We start from the raw sequence: 10871 nt of genomic DNA on the forward strand, positions 1-10871 counted from the left end.
CTCTACGATTTTTACCCTCCACGCTACCCTCCAATACTAAATTGGTGATCCCTTGATGCCTCAGAACATGTCCTACCAACCGATCCCTTCTTCTAGTCAAGTCGTGCCACTAACTCATCTTCTCCCCAATTCTATTCAGTACCTCCTCATTAGTTATGTGATCTACCCATTTAATCTTCAGCATTCTTCTGTAGCACCACATTTCGAAAGCTTCTATTCTCTTCTTGTCCAAAATATTTATCGTCTATGTTTCACTTCCATAAATGTCTACACTCCACACAAATACTCTCAGAAACTTAAATCTATACTTGATGTTAACAAATTTCTCTTCTTGAGAAACGCTTTCCTTGCCATTGCCAGTCTACATTTTATATCCTCTCTACTTCGACCATCATCAGTTATTTTGCTCCCGAAATAGCAAAACTCCTTTACTACTTTAAGTGTCTCATTTCCTAATCTAATTCCATCAGCGTCACCCGACTTAATTAGACTACATTCCATTATCCTCGTTTTGCTTTTGTTGATGTTCATCTTATATCCTCCTTTCAAGACACTGTCCATTCCGTTCAACTGCTCTTCCAAGATCTTTGCTGTCTCTTGCAGAATTACAATGTCATCGGCGAGCCTCAAAGTTTTTAGAATGAGATTTTCACTCTGCAGCGGAGTGTGCGCTGATATGAAACTTCCTGACAGATTAAAACTGTGTGCCCGACCGAGACTCGAACTCGGGACCTTTGCCTTTCGAGGGCAAGTGCTCTACCATCTGAGCTACCGAAGCACGGTAGCTCAGATGGTAGAGCACTTGCCCGCGAAAGGCAAAGGTCCCGAGTTCGAGTCTCGGTCGGGCACACAGTTTTATTCTGCCGGGAAGTTTCATATCAGCGCACACTCCGCTGCAGAGTGAAAATCTCATTCTGGAAACATCCCCCAGGCTGTGGCTAAATCATGTCTCCGCAATATCCTTTCTTTCAGGAGTGCTAGTTCTGCATGGTTCGCAGGAGAGCTTCTGTAAAGTTTGGAAGGTAGCAGACGAGATACTGGCAGAAGTAAAGCTGTCAGGACCGGGCGTGAGTCGTGCTTCGGTAGCTCTGATGGTAGAGCTCTTGCCCGCGAAAGGCAAAGGTCCCGAGTTCGAGTCTCGGTCGGGCACACAGTTTTAATCTGCCAGGAAGTCTCAAAGTTTTTATTTCTTCTCCATCGATTTTCATTCCTACTCCGAATTTTTCTTTTGTTTCCTTTACTGCTTGCTCAATATACAGATTGAGTAACATCAGAGAGAAGCTACAACCCTGTCTCACTCCCTTTCCAACCACTGCTTCCCTTTCATGTCCCTCGGCTCTTATAACTGCCATCTGCTTTCTGTAAAAATTGTGGATAGCCTTTGGCTCCCTGTAGTTTACCCCTTCCATCTTCAGAATTTGAAAGAGATTATTCCAGTCAACATTGTCCAAAGCTTTCTCTATGTCTACAAATGCAAGAAACGTAAGTTTGCCTTTCCCTAATCTATTTTCTAAGAGAAGTCGTAAGGTCAGTATTGCCTCACGTGTTCCAGTATTTCTACGGAATCCAAACTGATCTTCCCCGAGGTTGGCTTCTACCAGTTTTTCCATTCGTCTGTAAAGAATTCGCGTTAGTGTTTTGCACCCGTGACTTATTAAACTGATAGTTTGGTAATTTTCACATCTGTCAACACCTGCTTTCTTTGTGATTGGAATTATTATATTCTTCTTGAAGTCTGAGGGTATTTCGCCTGTCTCATACATCTTGCTCACCAGATGGTAGAGTTTTGTCAGGACTGACTCTCCCAAGGCTGTCAGTAGTTCTAATGGAATGTTGTCTTCACACTTGTACAGTGTTACTTGATATATTGTAATACAAATTATGTCATTAGTCTATAAAAACTGTGCTAGGAAGTGTACACATCCATGTTAAAACTGTAATCGGCGTTAACGCAGTGAAAATATTTATGCCACACGTTGGCGCCTGAAAAGCTGACCACTATGTCCTGGTAGAGGTCTACACACATCGATAGTGACTAGAATATTATGGTTACTGAGCTGTGTGTCCTCTGCTAAAATAATACATGTGACAGTTATAACAGGTGTTCCATATGTCGCATCTAATAGCAATTAACGCGAGTTACAATCACGGTTGCACTGATAGAGAACAAAATGCATCGAAGTAATGGCTTACGTGTGCTCATAGGCACTAGCGTGAAACGAGCTCAAGTCACATTCATGTATACACTGCTTCTAACGTTCAGTAACTTTTCTGGGACAGACCGTACAGATCCAATGTCAGTCTAGCCGAATTATCGAAATACATACAACGTAACACATGTAAAGCGCTCAATTTCACACACAAATAGTTGTATCAGCATGTCACATTACAGAGTAAGGTAACAGCTGCGTGTGACGCATGATAGGCTCAGGATTTTTACAGACAGAGACATACGTTATATCAAGTGTTCAGCTAATGTTCAAGTGGCTCTGAGCACTATGGGACTCAACTGCTGTGGTCATCAGTCCCATAGAACTTAGAACTACTTAAACCTAACTAACCTATGGACATCACACACATCCATGCCCGAGGCAGGATTCGAACCTGCGACCGCAGCAGTCGCACGGTTCCGGACTGCGCGCCTAGAACCGCGAGACCACCGCGGCCGGCCAGCTAATGTAAGTTCAGTAATTGTTCATATACAACATATATATATTTTTATGTAGACAAACATGTCAACAGAACGTTAGACACAATAAACTTCTAATACTACCTTCAACTCGTATGCAGTGAGGTACATAACGTTATAGACACAGCAGCTACGTTTACTGCCATATAAAAAGGATAAGGAACAGTACTGCCGCTAAGTAACAGATATCAGCAATTACTTACTCACTGTAACACAGGTAAAAACCAAAGACTCATTATGCTTAAGAACAGGTCCTGAACATATCATTTGGAAAAATATTTGGGTAATAGGGTACTAATATATAATTTAGGCCAGGCGTATTGATATTTCTATTGGAATAGTTATGTGGTCTGCAGAAAGTCTTTAAAATTTTCGATAAAATTCCTATTTTTCAGATCAGTTTTTCATTTAAAACAGCGCAAGGGGTGTTTTGTAAATGTGTGTAAATTTCCATTTGTTCTAGAACACCCACATGGCAGCCTTTATCGGTTCTGTGCAGTAGTTGTAACCTGTCCTCTATGTTAGAAACGGAATAGTTTTGATTTTTCAGGTGTAGAGAGAATATGGACCGATCGTTTCCACTATTACAAATATGTTCTTCGTACTGTCACCTACTTTACGTCCAGTTTGTCCTACGTAAACTTTATCGCAATCGCTGCCCGTAATTCCATATAATTCAGACTGGCCTACGTGGCTCATCTTATCGATGGTGTGCACTATACTATTTGTTTTTATAGTTTTATGAACATTGTCACCAACAGACAAAGGAAGTATCCCAGTCAGAAGAGTTAAAACACAATAAAAATGATTGTAAAAAATATTCTACCAGCTATCAAAACCATTTGTCTATAGAACTCTTAATTTGTGCACAAATGGTAGTTTAAGACTACAAAACCTCAGGTCGTAGAACGAAATAAACGTGTGTAACAATTATATCTGCAGATTCAGAAGTGTCATAAATTAAGCATTGTACCACATATATTTAGTTTTCTCCCGAACAATCGCTTATTGAAAGCTGTCAGTGTCACTATTTTTATGACAATACGGGAGAACATTACACCCTGTGTGCCATTTTATGATTGTCAAAATATCATTCAGAGGTTTATCTGTTGCAGTTGGGAATGTAACTGCTTTGCTGAAACAGCTGTTTATGCACCTTATTGACGACGGCTATGACGGATGCAAACCCAAATGTATCAAAACTTAGTTGTTAACCTTGATTGAGAGCAGCACACACAAGTCAATAACAATGAACAGTTATATGATGTAATCATAATCAAAATGATTTAAATGGCTTCGTTCATTACCAACAGTTTTTTAGCATTATACAATTCAACTTCATGTATGAAGATATATTACGTACGTAGAAATTAATGGGATGAATAATGATAAATCAGTATTGGACTTTCGACATGTTATTTTCGAGAAAGGGAGAAAAAAGTCAGTCTGTAGGCGTTTAACTACAGAGGTGATGGTTATGGTGAATCCGCTAAGTTCTGTTTATTCATGTATAAAACTCTATTGCATAAATGCATAGACATGCTATCGGGCAGTGAATATATTGTCAGTCTGCATTAATATTAAACAGGCTCCATTAACTGTGTACGAGGCTGACAACTGGGCTACGTTGTGTCACAGAATTCTAGACACTGACACTCAAACTCCTATAGCTTCCTTTCACGTGAAGGGATCGAGAGACGTAGACGACGGAAGTTCGTCTGCTATAGCTCGTGGACTGCCGCTATGACGCCTGTCACACTGTTCAGAGACAACAAGGAAGTGATCTTCGAAGGATATCGCTTGACCACAGCTCTCTGTTTCTTAACAATAACTTACGTCATGTCTTTTGTTTCACTGAAAAATTTTTGTTGAAAAGAGAATTTTCAGATGTTAATTAGCTCCATTGAGCAGAATATAATACTGATGAATAAAATAAATGTATATATAAGAAAAATAATGGGGACTGCATTTTACGCCGCAGCTTTAGAAAAACAAAATTTTTCGATATAGTTGCCTTTTATATGAGAACCGATGGTGAACCGACAAGAACACAATGAAGAAGAAACGCTACAATACAGAAAGAATGACGGCTTAAATTTCTTTGTGTGTAAGGAATTAGTCTGATCTTGTCTTCACTGGCCTTACTTGGGCAATATTTATTCCCAGGTCCCTCAGTCAATTTCGAAACATTGTACGTAGGCTGCTGCGAGAGCAAACGTCTATAGTGAAGCGCCTATCAGTTTAGGTGATTCAGCATTTCCATGACGCGCTCCCTTATGTCAAAAAAAATTTGAATATTCGTATCTTAGTCCTATTTATTATGGGACTCATACGCTTGGGCAACATTCTAGTATGGCTCGCATGTGTGGTGGATATGTGATCTCCTTTGTGACTGCATTTTTTCAGTTTCCTACCGAAGTCCGCCACCCGCTTTACCTATAATTTAGCCTAATTTACTATTACAGACATACTGTTATGTCCACGAATTTCTGTCAGTTGACTGTTTCCAATTCCGACGGTGTAGTCAAAGTGAAACGTCCCCTTAGAACAATTTTACACGACTGTGCTTATCCTGACACACAATATTTCTTTTAGCGCAACACAATCTGACTTTCAAAAATCCCTACAAAAGAATGGCCCTGACTAACATTAAACTATACCTTTCACAAATCACTAAATCACTTACCTCACAATAATCTTCGTTTCTCCCCCTACTGCAATACAGCAAGCGCCACTACTGCCAGCTAAATAAAAGATTCAAACTATGGAAGGCACTAACTACTGATAGGGATAGTTAGCAAATGAAAGATATTAATAGAGAACAAACAATGTATTTACCTTGATATCATCATATATAAATATAGCAGTTCATGACAAATTTCAAAACTCCGCCATCTCTCTCCCCACATCCACCACTGCTGGCGGCTCACCTCCAACTGCGCAATGCTACGCGCTTTTCACAGCCAGCTGCCTAACACTACAATGGCGAGTATTACAACAATGCAAAGCAGCCACAGACTGCACACAGCACAGCCAGTGATTTTCATACAGAGGTGGCGTTACCAATAAAAAAACCTAAACAGTCTACTTACATAGTCCCCATGCTCCCCACAAAAAATTTTACAAATTGGTTTGGGCAGTGGCCAATACAGATTTGAAGAAATTTTTCATAATTACAATAACAAAGATATCAAATGCACACACTTATTGATACAATGTTGGTCAAAAGCAAAAAATATCTCGCAGTCTATAAAGACAGTCCTGATCGTTGAACTGCAGTGTTTTTTTCAAAGTCTGAGCAGTAAAAGAAAATGCACACGGAAGTAGTGGATTTCCATGCAGTCTTGAAGAAGTAGTGTTGTCCTTCCAATGGAAAGACAGTGCTGACTCTTGACATGCAGATAGGTAATGGGCCACAACAGAGCAAACCCACAGCAGAGTCAGTCGAAGTTGAAGAATATTGGTACGTAGGTCATCACAGAGCAGACCCACAGTAGTCCTGGTAGAGATTATGGTATTGGTGGGCCACCAGAGGTGCAGACCCACTGTAGTCCTTGTAGAAATAATGGTCTTGGTGGGCCATCAAAGATGCAGCCCCAATATAGTCCTTGTAGAGACGGCCAGCAACCATCTGTTGCGACTGTGCAGGTGCACAATCACCATCGAAGAGTCTTGCGGACAATATAGCAAGTCCATAAATCACCACTTGTGTACTAACAAAACTTTTGGAATGTCCTTAGAACCAGCAATGCTGTTATCCAGTCCCTTGCTGAATTTTTAACACACGTGCAAACACATATTGTCCATATACTATGACCAACAGAAACGTGTGCAGTGAAATGTAACTTACAAGTTAATAATATGATGAACTGGTGTCCATTACAATTTTATAACATAAGAATACAATTACAAAGGTACAAAATACATCATTAAAGAACATAACAATATAGATAACATTTGTAGTACAGGCTTTACAACAGAATAGAAATAAACATATACATCAATGTTACAGGAATTATGACATAAGTAAATAAATAAAATAATGAGAATAGTTTTCGAAACATTAATTTCACACATGAGCATTGAAACCAAACAGAATAAATAATGCCTAAGCATATTTACAAGGTAAATAACTTATTATTAATGCCAATTATATTTGAGGATAACAGTATTCCTCATCATAGTGCATGTAACTTAGTATTAGAAGAGAAAAAAGTTCTATGAAACAGTACACAGAGACAGGAAGAAAACAAATACACAAGGGTACACAAACACATAGGGGGATAACACAATGGAAAGGACAGGGTTCGTTTTCAGTGTAACTTTTGGTACTGCAATATTTTGCGAACAAAACCTTTTTTGTTCTTGGAGATCTCCCTTCGTTCATCATTATTCCCAAAAAGTCCTATCTGTACCTCTTTTCTGTATTCTAACCATATTTCTTTCCAAATAAATGTGGCTCATTGTACAATACTCATTTAGGCCCAAATCGTTTTCATATAACTTTCAAAGCATTCTTTCCATATTCTCCATAGTTAGGTTCTTATATAGTCTACCCCCTCTTAAGCTACCTTAAATCTACTGAGCTCAGATATTAAACTAAGGAACGAGGCAATGCAGCAGCACAAAACAATTAACACAAACAGCAATGACAAAATATTCAAATTCGCAAAGCAAGCAGCAATATTACAACTTATATAAGGCAATGAGCAGCAAACAAGAAAAATAAATCAGTAGTAAACTGGCTTAGCAGAGTAATACAAAGTCAAATTCAGTAACATTATGTCTGGCAAACAGCAGCAGAAAATTAAATAACTTCTACCTAAACATGACATAGCTAAAGCAGAAAAAATAGTACACTAAAGATAACAATGCAGATAAGGGAAATGTCTATTCACATCTTAATGTCTATGTAATTAAAGTGGTGCACCACAAAAACTAATTCTACAAAAAAATTACCCAGTACTTGAAAAGAAAATTATATATGCAGTTATTGTTATCAGTCCCTTCTTATTGTTCTTTCCATTCCAAGAGCTCCTTTTTCGAAGAATGTGGATCATAAAATAATTATTTAATAGATCTGTTGACAGAAAGTGTTCACATTAGCAAATGCATTTTATTTTATAAAACTAATGCTGCAACACAGCTGGAAACTAGATACCAAATGAAATAAGCAACAATGTACAAAGTAAAGCATAAGAACATCATTCAGTAGTCATGAGGCATTTCATAAGTTAGTAGAAAAATCTCTCAACTAGAGAGACAGTAGTCATAGTCAGGTGTATAGACATAAAAATATTTCTCGTCATTTCATTAGGCATTTCAGTAAATATCATAAATTAAGAGCTCCACAGTGTAATCATATGTTTTCAAGTTCGACCATGTCGTTTTTGCGATGCTTTCTACAAAGGAATGTCAATAGCGAGGTTAATGGCCTCTTTTTTTCTCCACCTAATGGCTGTTTCTCCAGGTGGCTGGCACAGGTGGCCGCTCAAGATGCATTACATCAAGGTCACTTACCTTTCTAACCGAAATATTTACGACACCAGTTTGCACTACAGTGGCAGTCTCATATAAAAAAATTCACAGGTCGAGAATTTGCGTTGGAAACGTGTAGAAACAAAATCCTATAAATATAACGGTGTCCAAAAAATTTTCGTCGGCATTGTAATACAATCACGCATTTACACACACTTCATAACTCTTAAAGTACGATTCATCATAATAAATACGTAGCATAATCAAATTCCTCATATACAGTAGCATCATCTTATTGATCGTAAACATACCTCAACAGCATAATACACATCGTCGTCGTAAAAATAACATCATAACACCTCAGTCAAATCTCAAAAACGTCGTAGCTTTCTGCAATAATTTCAAAACCTAAAAAAAATTCTCTACTCATTTCAATAGTGTCATCTACCTCAAACGTACTTTAAAATTATGCTCCCTTACCAAATACATCATTCAAAGCTCTCATAGTACCACAATGGTACCGAAAAAATATGAACAGTTCACAAAGTACAGACAAAATACAATTTCATAAGTGTGAAGTTACCCAACTGTGAAATTGCGTAAACATGAAGTTATCCAACGGTGTAGTTACGTAAACATCTGTCACTGACGTAGTAAAAAAAATGTTTGTCTCTCTCAGTTAAATGATCAGATAGCTGTGTAATTATGTGTTAGAGAAATATGGTACCGATGTGTAAAGTTATATAAGCAAATACCATATTAGCTAGGGCTCCTTGTGCTTTATCCAAAATTTTTGAGAAAGTAATGTATTCAAGAGTAGCTTCACATATCTGTCAAAATGAAGTACTAACAAAATGTCAGTTTGGCTTCCAGAAAGGTTTTTCAACAGAAAATGCCATATATGCTTTCACCAGTCAAATTTTGAATGATCTGAATAACCGAACACCACCCATTGGGATTTTTTGTGATCTCTCAAAGGCTTTTGATTGTGTAAATCATGAAATTCTGCTAGACAAGCTCAAGTATTGTGGCATGAGTGAGACAGTGCACAAATGGTTTAATTCGTACCTAACTGGAAGAGTGCAGAAAGTAGAAATAAGTAGTTCTCGTAACATGCAAAGATCAGCACATTCCTCAAACTGGGGAACTATCAAGAATGGGGTTCCACAAGGGTCAGTCTTGGGTCCTTTGTTGTTCTTATTATATATTAATGACTTGCCATTCTATATTCATGAAGAGGCAAAGTTAGTTCTCTTTGCTGATGATACAAGTATAGTAATCACACCTGACAGACAAGAATTAACTGATGAAATTGTCAATACTGTCTTTCAGAAAATTACTAAGTGGTTCCTTGTAAATGGACTCTCACTGAATTTTGATAAGACACAGTACATACAGTTCCGTACAGTGAATGGTATGACGCCATTAATAAATATAGACCTTAATCAGAAGCATATAGCTAAGGTAGAATATTGCAAATTTTTAGGTGTGTCCATTGATGAGAGATTAAATTGGAAGAAATAAATTGATGATCTGCTGAAACGTTTGAGTTCAGCTACTTATGCAATAAGGGTCATTGCAAATTTTGGTGATAAACATCTTAGTAAATTAGCTTACTACGCCTATTTTCACTCATTGCTTTCATATGGCATCATATTTTGGGGTAATTCATCACTGAGGAATAAAGTATTTATTGCACAAAAGCGTGTAATCAGAATAATAGCTGGAGTCCACCCAAGATCATCCTGCAGACATTTATTTAAGGATCTAGGGATATTCACAGTAGCTTCTCAGTATATATACTCTCTTATGAAATTTGTTATTAACAACCAAACCCAATTCAAAAGTAATAGCAGTGTGCATAACTACAATACTAGGAGAAAGGATGATCTTCACTATTCAAGATTAAATCTAACTTTGGCACAGAAAGGGGTGAATTATACTGGCACTAAAGTCTTTGGTCACTTACCAAATAGTATCAAAAGTCTGACAGATAACCAACAAGTATTTAAGAGGAAATTAAAAGAATTTCTGAATGACAACTCCTTCTACTCCATAGAGGAATTTTTAGATATAAATTAAGAAAAAAAAACAAAAAAAATATTTTAAAAAAATTAAAAAATAAAAATAAAAATAAAGAAAAACAAAAAACACAATAAAATAAAGTTGTTATATTAACTTAAGTATGTTGTTAAATTAACCTAATTATGTCATGTATTGGAAAATTCGACTCGTTCCACATCATTACGAAATATCGTATTCATGATCCATGGACCTAGTATTAATCTAATCTAATCTAACACAAAGTAAACGTGTACCCCCCTGAGGATTAATGTAATTATACCCTCAGGTGTTACAGATTACAGCAATGGAATGAAATGTATCACGGAAAACCCTTGTATCATTGTACTTCAAATATCTTAAAAAAAATGTTTTAAGTGCGAAATTAATCACTCAAATACGTGTACTGTAGCGCTAAACTGTGCATCATGTTGTAAGATAACCTCTGTGGATGTCTCATAGTTATCGTCCTCCGAAAGCTAAGTTCTGCAGAAGTCAATGTACTTACCTCATGATAAACAAAAGTGAAATGCTTTGTGTATAGATATCGTAGTTATTACGCTTATTGTTGTGATGAAAAAAGTACTGTACTGTAACGTATTGTTGTGCCACGAAAAAGGCTGTCTCATTGTTGTTATACCAC

The 10871-nt window shown here is 37.3% G+C and overlaps 1 non-coding gene across 1 annotated transcript; it reads right to left on the minus strand.

The window, feature by feature from the left end:
• Nucleotides 1–704: 704 nt before the first annotated feature.
• Nucleotides 705–779, minus strand: Trnas-cga (transfer RNA serine (anticodon CGA)). The gene has a single exon. It is a non-coding gene; the product is annotated as a tRNA-Ser (tRNA).
• Between the last annotated feature and the right edge of the window lie 10092 nt (nt 780–10871).

The sequence above is a fragment of the Schistocerca nitens genome, chromosome 8 (assembly GCF_023898315.1).
Source record: "Schistocerca nitens isolate TAMUIC-IGC-003100 chromosome 8, iqSchNite1.1, whole genome shotgun sequence".
Taxonomy (NCBI): domain Eukaryota; kingdom Metazoa; phylum Arthropoda; class Insecta; order Orthoptera; family Acrididae; genus Schistocerca; species Schistocerca nitens.